Source organism: Pleurodeles waltl, chromosome 4_2 (assembly GCF_031143425.1).
Source record: "Pleurodeles waltl isolate 20211129_DDA chromosome 4_2, aPleWal1.hap1.20221129, whole genome shotgun sequence".
Taxonomy (NCBI): Eukaryota; Metazoa; Chordata; class Amphibia; order Caudata; family Salamandridae; genus Pleurodeles; species Pleurodeles waltl.
The window spans coordinates 830,274,889-830,289,201 of record NC_090443.1 but is presented as its reverse complement, the minus strand read 5'-3'; the positions used below and the strand labels follow the sequence as shown (position 1 = coordinate 830,289,201).

Sequence of the window (14,313 nt, the reverse complement as noted above, 5' to 3'; positions counted from 1 at the left end):
CTAAAATTTAGATCACCAAACATCTGGCTTGTATGCACCCTCTCTTTGATGTTGGGTGGTTGCTACTTACTTTTTTATTCACAACCGCTTCATTAGGGCAGACCAAAACATTGAACTTAACTGAGAACCATGATCTGTGACAGTCATGGCTGGCAATCCAGGAAATTGTACAATATCCTGCATGAAGTGTTGAGCAAGGGTCTGAGCTGTTGGGAGAACATTTAGAGGTAAAAAATGTCCCATTGTGGTGAAGGAATCAATTCATACCCAAATGGCAGTGCAGGACCTGGATGGTGGAAGATCTACAATAAAGTCCCTGCATATAGTTGGTTAAGTATGTGAAGGAGTTACAATTGTTTTTAGTGATCCCGTTGGTGTCATGTGAGAGAAGTTGGCTTACATACATGTGGTACATGTCTTTACATATTCCTTCATAGTCTCTTTAAGCAGGCCACCAGAATAAATGGGAAATTAAATTCTCAGTTTGTTGCCTCCCAGAAAGTCCTGCCATTGAGGCATCATGACACGAGAGAAGTAGCATGGCATCCGTGACCGCCGAGGGCACATTCATTGCTGGTACATGGTATGCTGCATAACCTGAGTGTGTATTTGTGAAGGAGACAAAGAAGAAGCACGTGAGAGCCAGCCAGCTTGTGTGCACTCCCTGTCCATGTGCTGTGGAAGGTGGTAAGGTTGGGTAACAGTGCAGAGAGAGAGGTCACCAGAGAAGACATGGAGAGGCCTTCTCAACTGAAGAGAAAACAGTGAAGGGCTGTGAGAAGGTAGTATTAGTTGAAGTTGATGGTAGTTCTCTTCAAGTAATAATAGCACATTTCATGACAAGGTCCATTTAGGTCTCAGTTTATACCAGAGCTCAACCCTTGATAGCGTTAGTACAGAGGAGGCTGCGCGTATCTGGTCATGCAAGACTGAGTCCAAGTCAAAAGTTAAGACTGACAACAATGGCATGCAGGTTGGATATAGGGACCAGGTTCGGTCCGGTGGAAAGTATTACCTTCTGATTCTAAACTTTTTTGAAAGGCAAGATGCTCAGCAGAGCAAGGCAACAGGCTGTGGCTGAGATGGGTTTCACAAGGACGGACATCCGTCAGCCAAAGTCTTGGTGAAGCCGTTGACGTTTGGCAGGAAAACTTAGAGTGGAAGAAATTCTAAATTTGCACCCAATGAATGTCTCTCGCCAGCCGGATGCTTTAAGCATCTTCTCCCAGTGAATATTTCTACCTATGGACTTAGAAGCTTTTTTGGAAGTCAAAGTTTTTTCAGTGGGATAAACCGCTAAATTGAATTCAGCCATCAATGAGATACCAGTGGCTGCAGTTCCATGACGGTCTGCTGGTAGCCACTGGTTCATTTAGCAAAAATGCTTGGAAAAGTTGCTAAATCTTAGCTTTTAGGGTTAGGCAGGAGGAGTATACTCTGACACTTATTCAAGGGCCCGAGGAACTCAGGGACCACTCTTGGGGGTCATGACTCACTCTAGAGGAAGCCAGCAGCAGGGTCCAGGACAATCCCAGTTGGACCTGCTTAGCTGGGCTCCTCAGTAAGGTAGGCTTCTTATAGCTTTTTGTGACCCTGGAGCCATCTAGCGCCTGGAGTCCACTATTCTTTCATGGATTCAAGTGGGAGCAGGACCAGTCCTTGGGGTTTCTGTCCACAGGTTACAGTAGGTGCAGTCCTCTTTCTGAGTAGGGGTCAAGCAGGTGCAGTCCTCCTCCTATCATCCTCAGGACCAGCAGTGTTCTGAAGAAGGTAGCCAGTGGTACCACTTTTGCAGTTGGCACTAGCTTGTGGGTGGGAGAGATTCCCCAACTAACAGAAAAAAGGTTCCCAAGGACAAACCTTCCCCCTTTGACATCATTTCATGGGGGTTTGGCTCTAAACAATCCGTAGTTGTCCTGCTCGCTCAAAATCCAACATGATTGAATCTTTCTTCTTTTGGTCAGGGCTCAGAATACACATCTAAGGTGTGTCTAGGGAAATTGGAATCTCCACCTGCAAAACCAGCTGTGGGACAGGTTTTTCCCCCACTGGCATAGGTTCCATGCTGGCTACTTCAACAACAGCGGGGGAAAGCCTAGGAGTGAGTTGCATCTGCCTTTGGCAGGGGCTGCTCCTTTAAAGCTTGTACAGTTGGTGGCTAACCCCCTTCCCTCCCCAGCCATCCACACCTCCTCCCTACCTATACCCTTTTGTTCCTTTAACCTGAGAGCAATTCACGCCTCCCAGCAGGCTGCAAGGTGACAGTTGGGAATTATCACTAAAAGGGCTCAGAGGCTAAAAGAGGTTTTTAGGCAGAAAAATACCAACTTTCTAAAAGGGATATTTTTAAATTGGTAATTTAAAATCCAACTTTCCCATCTTGTTATATTTTATATTCCTATTAATTTGAGTTATTGAATTCTGGCTGCAGCTATTCGCACACAGAAGTTATACATTATAAGGTGTTCTAATGTAACCCAGTGCTTTTATATAGGAGAGCCAGCCTTATCACAGTAAAAAATTACTTTGGAGATAGATTTTCCACTGCTAAGATATGTAAAACATAAGAGCACGTCCTACTTTTTAAATACCAATCACCCTACCCCATGGACTCTTAGGACCTACATTATGGGTGATTTACAAAGAAGGTTTAGGCTTGGCAAAGGGTTTATTTTGCCAGGTTGAGTTTGCAACCTGAAGTTTTTTAAACTGCATTCTGGAGCTGCAGGGAAAGGCCTGAAGATATGCTTTGCATGTTCACTTTAGTGGTGACGCAGTAGGTGCTGCAGTCCATTAGTGACATTTAACTTACAGGCCCTGGGTACACAAGAGTACAATATACTAGAGACATTAAAGGCAAGTTAAATACGCCAGTCAGGAATTATCCAATACTACATGTATTTATGGAAAAAAACACATACACAGAGTTCCGGGTAGCACCACCCAGTGTTGCAAAAGTCCATACACCAGCAGCATCAATCCAAAACGTGGGGGGTAAACATGCAAAAAAGTGACATTTCCTTACAGGGGTGGAGTGGCGTGAGCTAGTCCCGTATGGGAAGACACAACCAGTCCCTTTAGGACCACACAGACTGGATGAGGGAAGATGAGAGATTCACATAACATTGTAGTGTGTGCACCTGGTTCGCCCCTCTCCTCATAATGTAAATTAATCACTGCTAGCTATCCGTGCCTACTAGATGCTGATGGGGAACTGAAGCTAGGACTGGTACCCTCCAAACATTGGGAGCCTAGGAGGAACAGCCCCCCTGCACCCTCCCCCCCACCACTCCCCCCAAACCCCATCGATTGGGGGGGGTTACAAGAGCAATCTTATTCTCATCTTGAATGACATGCGAAAATCAGCCCACATGTTCTGTTGTGGAATGGCCTTGCCCTAGACACGATGCCCTAATTGAAACCTAGACAGCAGTAGACCCTGTGGGGAAAGAATAGTACATTAGAGTCTCAAATGGACTTGTGGTTTACCCCCTAGCTTGATCATCGTGTTAAGAGAAAAGGGTAACCCTCCCTGAATGATGGCTTCACTTCTGTGAGGCGCCCTTAGTTGAGTTCAGCGCCATGGCAAATGGAGGCGAAAGTTAAGTCAAAATCTCCCATGCCTCAAACAAACAGCAAATGTGCCATCTGAAAAATGTTTGCACACATATATTGCTCACTTGTAATCTCAAACTAGATTATTGTTGGAAACGTGTGTGAACCTAGAAAATGGGCAGAGAAGAGTCAGCATCTGTATCCAAAACCTCAAGGCGGGTACCAAAGGGAAAAACATCTATGCCTGGGTCAGTGAGATTGTCAGAAGAGTACTGTTGGAACCTCAGTACTGACCAGTGGATACAGCGATTGCAGGTAGAGTTGTTGGAAAGCCTATAGACCCTGTGGCGAAGCCAAGAGAAACAGGTGGAAAGGTGGTTGGTTACTGATTGAAGGAAGAAATCGTGCAGAAGGCCAGACACATTGATAGCTAATTGTCAGGACCACTGTAATAATGTGACAGAAGAGGACCAAACTATGTTTCAGAGTTTACTAAATTATGCAGCAATGAAAGGCAAATTAGGTGGCTTAATGCACTACGTTTTTGTTAAAATGCGGATACAGGTTAGATTTAACCACAGCTTTATTCCAGTGCCACCGACCTAGGACAGAGCGGCTACACTCGACGCTCACTCTGTCCAACTGCCCAAGAACCTCCTTTGCTCATCAAACGCACAAGGAACCCTGATGAAATGAGGGTTCTAATATGTGCCTAACATTGACAGAATCATAACCAGGTAACTATAACACATCCCCCTTACCCCAAATCAAACACTAAAGAAAAGATAGGGAACATGTTTTAAAAGGAAAGAAAAATAATATTTACATACTAGGAAGAAAATACAACTTACTACATATTGCTAACAGGTTTCCACTATGATTTTAAAATATGCAAACCTACTATATGTTACTATACAGATTATACTATGTTGCGATTATAAGCAAGGCACCATGTGTTAAGCACAGTACCAATACATTCTAATGCACAAAATCTTTTAACCATTTTGGTTCAGAGCGTAACCTGGAAGAAACCTTGGTCTGAACCCCGCCCTCGGACTCATGACTATTTTTCATTCCTTGGTTCTCTGGAGAAGTGGAATCTTTCACAATCCTGGACATACTCCACACATCTCCATTATCCAAAACAACAACATTTTTTCTTACTTCCTTAATACTGTAAGGACCCTTGAATCTCGATCTTCCCTTTGTTACAAAAGTAGGATCCTTTACCAGCACCATGTCACCAATCTTCCATTTAACATTAGAAACGCCCCATTTTGAGTCCTAACGCAATTTGTATTTCCCTTGATAGTTCCTCTTACGGTCATACGCCTTATCGACCCTCTTAAAGTCAAAATGATCAAAATCCTCCAGCGCCAATCTGTTTTTCATCCAAGCTGGAAACATTTTGGTGCACCCTGACCTGCCTCTCATATACTCAAAAGGAGCAATGTTGCTAATACTATTAGGGGTATTCCGATGTGCCCACCACAAGTCTCTGAGCAAACCAGCCAATGGAGCTCTGGTCACAACAGCCTCTTGTACACATGATTTAACCATTCTATTCATACGCTCTGCAAGACCGTTAGCCTGAGGTAAATAGAGAGCTGTCCTTAAATGTACCACAGCCAAAGATTCCAAGAAAAGTTTCATTTCTTGAGATGTCAGCTGTACCCCATTGTCCGTGACCAAATGACTTGGCACACCTTCCCGAGAAAATTCTTCCCTCAGAAACTCAATAACCGTTCTGGTGTCTATCGAACACACACACTTCGTTACCACCCATTTCGATGCATAATCAACCAACAACAATACATACCGTTCATTGGCAGGCAAAAGATTAAAAGGTCCCATGAAATCAAGACCCAATTTCAACCAAGGCTTCTTGGGTGTTTCTACAGGGTACAGTGGAGCTTTCCTCATAACCTTACTTTTGTCACTGCATGCGCAAGATACACAATCCTTCACAACAGCCTCTGCATCTCGGTCAAGCCCAGGCCACCAGTACACAGCTCTCAGTCTAGATTTGGTTAAACTTCTGCCCAGGTGTCCTTCATGAGCCAAGTTAATTATTTTACTTCTCAAAGCAACTGGAGGTATGGACTTAGAACCCCTAAATAATCCACCTTCACTCAAACTCAGCTCATCTCTTAAATTCCAATATTTCCTCAACGAATCAGAGATATCTTTATACTCTGGCCAACCTTTCACAATGAACTCTGCAAGAGATTTCCTGTCAGGATCCTGCTCTACTGCCACCTTCCACTCGTCTTGAGTTATAGCCATTTCTCTCACCCAATTGATCACCATCGATACATCAGAAGAATCATCAATGGAATCATCCTTACAGCTGACAGAAGCACGGGACAAGAATTCCGCTACCACATTCTTCGGACCAGGTATATATTCCACCAAGAAATTATATTCCATCAGCCCTTCCACCCATCTTCTTATCCTAGGTGTGAGGTCATCTCCTTTTTTTGCAGAAAAAATTTGGACAAGGGGGTCTATGATCTGTTCATTTCTTTGATCCAGCTATTGGTGCTCTCCATACCTTCTACGATCGCAATAGCCTCTCGCAAATTGGGATTCTTTGTTAAAAGCTTTTCCTGAACCCGCTTGCTGTTAGTACAGCGAACTAATTGGTCGCGGATAAGAGAATCAGAGATGTCTCCAAAGTCACAGGTACGTGCTAGAGTACGTAAGGCAGCAACAAACTTCCCAACACTCTCCAATTTACCTTGAGATCTCGCAAAGAATTTGTGTCTCTCTAACACCACATTAAGTTTGGATTCAAAATGAGCTGCCAACATAGTTATAGACATGTCATAAATATCTCTTGGTTCACCTTCCGCTCCTCCAAAGGGTAATGTTTCAAGACTGTCATAGATATTCCTCCCTTCAATGCCCAAATTGTGTAAAAGAACAGCTTGTTTCCTAGCTGGGGAAAATGTTTCCCCACCTATTGCTATTAAATATGAGTCAAAAAGTTTTTTCCAACGCTTCCAGGGTAAAATGGGCTCACCTTTATCAGAGAGAAAAGGAGGAGGTTGAGACATCGTGGTTGCAGACGACATTGTAACAGTCAGTAAAATCTCTAACAAATTCCAATAATAAAGAAGCTCACAGAGGTCAGCAGTCTAGTTTATTTTTCCAGTCCCCTTGGTAACAGGAATACAGTATCAAGCAGTTGAATGCAGAGACTCTGCATGCTTCTAGGTGGTTGCTAGGCAACACAAGTGCCTCGGAAGAAAACAAACAACCGTGTCACGAGACAGGATTGTGCGCAGTTGCCTCACGCGCAACAATTAACAGATGTCCAAAAACTTAAATGTTCATGAAATGTCGGAAGGAGACGCCAACGACACCACGGATGAACATATGGCCACAGGGAGAACTACTTCAACTCGCGGCGGACGCACAGAAAGTCTTACCGCGAGCCGCGGCTGCAAACCGCAGCGGCGTCTCTTCTCAGGCAGCAGGCAAGAAATGGATGATCCCACAGGGACAATCACGGACCGGAACGACGACCCAACAGGGACGGCCCTACAGGACCCACTCACATGCGGCCGCAAATTCCGGAATGAAGCAGGGCAATTCCAACGGTGGGTCCAGGGTTGGTGGCAGCGCCTGTGACAAACAGGCCCTCGTCGCCAGTGTTAAAATGCGGATACAGGTTAGATTTAATCACAGCTTTATTCCAGTGCCACCGATCCAGGACAGAGCGGCTACACTCGACGCTCACTCTGTCCAACTGCCCAAGAACCTCCTTTGCTCATCTCACGCACAAGGAACCATGATGAAATGAGGGTTCTAATATGTGCCTAACATTGACAGAATCATAACCAGGTAACTATAACAGTTTTGTCATAGTATTACTTCATTATGTTGTTATTTTTACACCTGGTAACAGTATCTGGGAAAATAGTGCACCTTATTAGTACCAATTTAACACCCAAATACAACAATAAGCAACTACAAGATGACTAGTCAACCTTTGCAAAAGGCCTTCTGGTGCTCAGGAACTCAAGTTGACCTATTTCTCGTACATTTTGCTCCATTTGAGCTAGAAACAAATATTTTTGTTAAAATCTGCAGATTTTGAAGCAGAGATTGGATGAAAATATAATTATGCGAATGTCACTGCGGCCTCATTATTTGTATGGATACAACAGGGCGATGCTTTTTCAAAATGTCTTGGCAGCTGTGTTACACTGTATAAGTGGTCGTCTAGTTAAACATAAACTGGATAAATAACAGATTAGATGCAGACGGATCTTCCCAACTGGCTTACGATTTACATGGCAGGGGAGTGAGAAGACAGGTACGTATCTGGAGGGAGGGTCTGAACATACTTATCTCCAAGGGGATATTTCACCCTTCAGGTGAAAGTGAGGAATGCCAATTCCTGGCAGGCCCTCTAAGCACCAGAGATACAAAGCAGCCAGAGGGAGGAAGCACTAAGGCCAAAGCAGTGAGCAAAATTACCAATGAGACTGATGGAAACATATTCAGGAGCGGTGTTGTACAATCACACGAGGGTACCACTATATGTATTGTTTGAAACCATGGTGGGAGAGATAGTGGGCAAAGAAGGTTTCACAGAGGCAGAACAGGGGCGGAGAAAAGGAATACCCAGTCGTAGAGAGAAGGGTTTCAGTGTTGAGCTTACCAGGGGAGTTGTGCCCGCTCTCTCATTTGAAATGTGATTGCAGTTTATTTAAGAGTATGATTAGTCAGGACCGAGTTGATCCTGGTATTTTTCAAGGTGAGGAAGTTAATGTTTTTGGGGTACTTGCCACCTGTCTATTATCAATTATTGTGAAAAGTGGGGGCATGGCCAAGATGGCGTCCAGCACGGATGCCTCATGCTTACAGAATGTCCACAAAGCGTTGCATAAAAAATTACTATCATGACACAAACATTATCGCACACATATAAAACCTGTAAACATTAATATATGTGCATTTTACTGGCCTTTTAATAACCTTTATGGACTGCTTTAAGATGAGTATTCCACGTGCATGTTTACGCCTAAACGCCTTGTGTTGTGTCTTCAGCACACATAATATAGTGAAAATTACCTTTGTGTTTATTATCCTTACAAAATTGTATCTTCAGATATTGGAACATATCTTTCATCTCTCAAATAGCTTAATTAGTACTGCAGCCAGTCTCTTCTTGTCACTCTCTTATTTTCCATTAACAAGTCTTGTCTCAGTCGGATATATTTCATCTTAAAAGGTGACTACGGTCTTCTCTCGCTAGAGTACAGAAGGTAGCAGTTCGGATCCCTTACAAAGCTCCAGACCCATTGTCATTAATTAGTCCTTCCTCTCATTCTGTTCCCGTTTTCACACTCCACTTTTCTCTCAACACTTACCTGAGCAAAGAAGGAAGCAACCAGGGTCTTTTGTGAACTTCCAGACCCACTCTATCTTCTTTTCAGACATTGTTGTGTAGGGAGTTAACTCTTGTTCAACAGAAGAACTCATGAATACGTTAGCCAGCCTCTAAAACAACAACTATGAAACTCAAACACCCCATAACTCAATTCATCGGAACCCGGACTACCCCAACTATCCTTTTCAGTGTTTGCAGAGCCTTTGTTATTTGGTCAAACACTTAAAGAAGATCACACTTGGCAACTTGTCATGCACTCCAGAACCTCAGCCTCTTCCTTTCCAGAATTACCTCTGTCTTCTGAGAGGTACCACAGAGGTTCAGGCCTCTATCCCAGTTTATTCAATGAAAATATATGTGCCGTCTTGAAACACAACTACATCAAAAACTACCTGAAGGTCCTGACAGTCATTACCGAATGAGAAACTACCTTGTAAGAAAATGTACTGTTTTCTTGCCACAACTGTTCACTGTTCTCTTGGCTGTGGCAATATCCAGTTCTTACAGCCATACAACCTAATAGAGAGAAGAATGTTATTTTAGCCAGAACACAACTATATTATAGTAAACAAAATACAAGCAAATTTCACATTTTGTGTTTAAAAAAAAAAAAAAGGAGACTGGATATAATGGTCTTAATCCCTTGAACACATGCTGTAAGGAAATGCCTCCTTGGCATGGTTACCCCCTGACTTTTTGCATTTTGTTGATGCCAGTTATGATTGAAAGTGTGCTGAGACACCTGCTAACCAGGCCCTAGCACCAGTGTTCTTTCCCTAAACTGTACCTTTGTTTCCACAATTGGCACAGCCCTGGCACCCAGATAAGTCCCTTGTAAGTGGTACCAAGGGCCTTGATGCCAGGGAAGGTCTCTAAGGGCGGCAGCATGTCTTATGCCACCCTGGGGACCCCTCGCAAAGCACATGCACACTGCCTCTCAGCTTGTGTATGCTGGTGGGGAGAAAATGACTAAGTCGACATGGCACTCCCCTCAGAGTGCCATGCCCACCTCACACTGCCTGTGGCATAGGTAAGTCATCCCTCTAGCAGGCCTTACAGCCCTAAAGCAGGGTGCACTATACTACAGGTGTGGGCATATGTGCATGAGCACTACGCCCCTATGGTGTCTAAGCAAAACCTTTGACATTGTAAGTGCAGGGTAGCCATAAAGAGTATATGGCCCGGGAGTTTGTCAAACACGAACTCCCCAGTTCCATAATGGCTACACTGAAATCTGTGAAGTTTGGTATCAAATTTCTCAGCACAAAAAATGCACACCAAAGCCAGTGTGGAATGTATTCCTCACCTCCCCCAGCCATAACTGTAACACCTGGCGGTGAGCCTCAAAGGCTTATGCCTTTTGTTACAGCACCCCAGGGCATCCCAGCTAATGGAGATGCCCGCCCCTCCGGCTACTTCCACCACTTTTGGCGGCAAGGCTTGAGGAGATAATGAGAAAAACATGGAGGAGTCACCCACCTGTCAGGACAGCCCCTAAGGTGCCCTGAGCTGAGGTGACCCCTGCCTTAAGAAATCCTCCATCTTGAGATTGGAGGATTCCCCCAATAGGATTAGGGATGTGCCCCCCTCCCCTCAGGGAGGAGGCACAAAGAGGGTGTAGCCACTGTCCAGGACAGTAGCCATGGCTACTGCCCTCCTGACCTAAACACACCCCTAAATCTAGTATTTAGGGGCGACCAAGGAAATCAGATTCCTGCAACCTACACAAAGAAGAAGGACTGCTGACCTGAAAACCCTGCAGAGACGACGGAGACGACAACTGACTTGGCCCCAGCCCTACCGGCCCGTCTCCAGACTCAAAGAACTTGCACAGCGACGCATCAGACAGGGACCAGCGACCTCTGAAGCCTCAGAGGACTGCCCTGAACCCGAAGGACCAAGAAACTCCTGAGAGCAGCGGCACTGTTCAAAAACAGCAACAATTTTGCAACATTTTAGCAACTTCCAAAGAACTCACTATTCCTGCAGAAAGTGTGAGACCTCACACTCTGCACCCGACGCCCTCGGCTCGAGCTCCAGAGAACTAACACTGCAGAGAGGACTCCCAGGCGACTGCAACTACGTGAGTAACCTGAGAGGACCCCCCTGCATCCCCACAGCGACACATGCAGAGAGGATCCAGAGGCTCCTCCTGACCGGGACTGCCTGGAACAAAGAAACCGATGCCTGGACCAAGCACTGCACTTGCAGCCCCCAGGACCAAAAGGAACCGAACTCCAGTGTAGGAGTGACCATCAGGTGACCCTAGGCCTAGCCCAGTTGGTGGCTGGCCCGTGAAGCCCCCCTGTGCCCTGCCTGCACCGCTAGAGTGACCCCCGGGTCCCTTCATTTACTTCTAACAAAAACCCAACGCCTGTGAAGCACACTGTACCCGGCCGCCCCTGTGCCGCTGAGGGTGTGTTTTGTGTGCCTGTTAGTCCCCTCCCCCCCCCAGTTCTCCACAAAACACCCCTGGTCTGCCCTCCGAAGAGGCAGGTACTTACTTGTTGGCAGACTGGAACCAGAGCACCCCTGTTCTTCATAGGTGCCTATGTATTTTCGGCCCTCCTTTGACTTCTGCACCTGACCGGCCCTGTGCTGGTGCGGTGACTTTGGGGTTGCCTTGAACCCCCAACGGTAGGCTGCCAATGCCCAAGAAACTGAACTTGTAAGTGCTTTTACTTACCTCAGAAACTTAACCTTACTTACCTCCCCCACTGTTGATTTTTACACTGTGTCCACTTTTAAAACAGCTTATTGCCATTTTAACCTATACTGTGTATCTTACTGCTCTAATTCAAAGTTCCTTACTTACCTATGTGGAGTACCTTGCATTTTATGTATTTACTTCAAATCTTGTTTTTCTAAAATAAATTAAGAAAATATATTGTTCTATATAAAAACTATTGGCTTGGAGTTAAGTCTTAGAGTGTGTGTTTCTCATTTATTGCCTGTGTGTGTACAACCAATGCTTAACACTACCCTCTGATAAGCCTACTGCTCGACCACACTACCAAAAAATTGAGCATTAGAATTATCTAATTTTGCCACTGTCAACCTCTAAGGGGAACCCTTGGACTCTGTGCATACTATCGCTCACTTTGAGATAGTATATACACAGCCAACTTCCTACACATGCTAATTCACACAGTACCATAAAAAAGACTTTTGTTTGTACTCTCCCCCCCACTACATTTTGATTTTACTCATCTCCCAGCTCCACTTTATATCTTCCTTCCTTCCCTACTTTGTTTCCTTCCACAGTCTCTCTCCTTCTCTCTTCCTTTTTCTTCCTTCCCCCTTCCTTACCTCTTTTCACCCCTTTCCTTAATTTCTTTCCATTCTTTCCTTTATCCACATTCCCCCCTTCATCCTTTTCTCTTCCTCCTACAGATTAAGCTTGCTGTAAGACATGCATTTAACATGAATAAATAAATGCTGTTTCATAAAGCATTGGAAACAGTGATGATCGGCCTACAGGAGCGTTGTGGGTTTTTGCCCACCAATAATTGGAACAACAAGATAGTGAAATCTGAGTCTCTTTCTTGGTGGTCATTCGGCCGTGGATATTTTCTCAGTTGGCTGCATTCTGTTTGTGAGCTGATTTCATAGCTGCTGACTCTGCAATGACTCGACCATGAAAGGTCGCAAAGGCCATGTAACAAGAGTTGCGTGGTTGCCGGACAGCAGGCCACGAGCGGGGTCAACAACGGAGTGCCCTGGGGGGACTCTAGAGAGAGGCGACTGCGGAAGCACGTATGCGGACCCGGATATGAAGGGTTCGCAAGCGGTGCACGGGGAGGCAAGCAGGAAGGAGGACGCCGACGAGCAAGGGACGGACGCGGAGAGACACGAGACGGGAGAAGAAGTCAAGGAGGAGCTTGAGACGGATGGGAAGGATGCCGAGGAACAAAGCCCAGAGGGAAACGAAACAGCCAGCCACGTCCCTGGAAGGACGTGGCTAATGCAGGTACCTGCCTGCCTACTGAATCCCTCTAACTAATTTGGAAGAGGGAGGGTGAAGGAGGGGAGGGAGGAGTGAAGAGGAAGGGAAGGGGATAGGAAGGAGTACTGGTCAGAGTACGTAAAAACTAAACCAAGGCAGACTAATTGTGAGACGAATGTCAAGACTGAAAAATATTTTTTTTACCAAAACTCAAAACGCACTACTATTTTTCTTTTTTTTTTACTGCTGGGTGGCACACCGTTGCTAGCACCTTCTGACACTATTGAGCGCTAATCAGAACAATACGTATACCCAAATAGGCTCTCTCCTTCACTGATCCCGGGTGTCTACTACTTTTCTTTTTCTGTTTTTCCCTACTCTCATTATTTTTCTCCCCTCTCCTCCCCTCCTACCAGGATTATAAAAGAAGGTACTCAAAACCAAAACACTTACCTTTTGTCCCTCTGTTCCTTCTTCCCACTCCGCACATTCTCTTCAGGGGAATGCTGGTACAGAGTCTGGAGAGTCACCTAAGAAGAAAGAGAAAGCAAGATCATTAAGAAAGAGTCCAAAGAAGAATTCGACTAGAGAGAAAGACCAAAGGAGAACAGAAGAAAGAGAGTTAAATTTAATTGAAAACACGAACCACATAAGAAAGAGAAGAAGATTTTTAATAAAGGATACCACAATACCCATCTATTTTAAACTTTGTAGTTCCTTTCATTTCCTAGCCTAAATACTAACAGGACGATCATTGACATATTCCAGACCCGACTAATACAAAAATCAACAATATTTTGAAAAAACGTCCCTCACCCACAAATTGTGGCATACTTCATCATAGGGCCCTGCTAACACACTCCAAAAATATAAATCCCCTTTGGAGTGGAGCAGTAAGGGTAGGGGAAACATATAAGCACGAAAGATAAGACCAACAATTATGGTTATTAGTCGGGTCTGGAATTTGACTACATTCCTTGTCCTTTCTGTGTGATGACTTATTGGTTTAGGGAGGTCGGACAGAGAATTCCTCTCACCCCTTCATAGTGTTTTGATGATCATTGACATACCCAGGACAGGCCAGCTCTATAGTGGCCTCTCGCAGTGCATGGCTGGTTTGAAACATTTTGACAGTTGGGTTTGTTTTCCATATATGCCATACTCTGTCACCCTCTCCCTTTCTCTCTGTTGCTTTTGTACCCACCTCCCAGCCCAAATGTTTTTGCACCCACCTCTCACCCTCAAGTTCCCTAGCCAGAAAGTGATGACTCCCCCAATAGAATACACCTGCCTTGCTATAGCTATGTTTTTCTTAGCAAGTATGCATGTGTGGAGCATATTCATGTCATATATGGTGGCATGTGAGAAAATGTAGCATATTTTATGGGGCAGATTACAACTACAAGTT

The 14,313-nt window shown here is 44.8% G+C and overlaps 1 protein-coding gene across 6 annotated transcripts in view; it reads left to right on the top strand.

Moving 5' to 3' along the window:
• The window catches only part of PATJ (PATJ crumbs cell polarity complex component), a 1,201,300-nt gene that overhangs the window by 50,247 nt on the left and 1,136,740 nt on the right, over window positions 1-14,313 (top strand). The window lies entirely within an intron of this gene.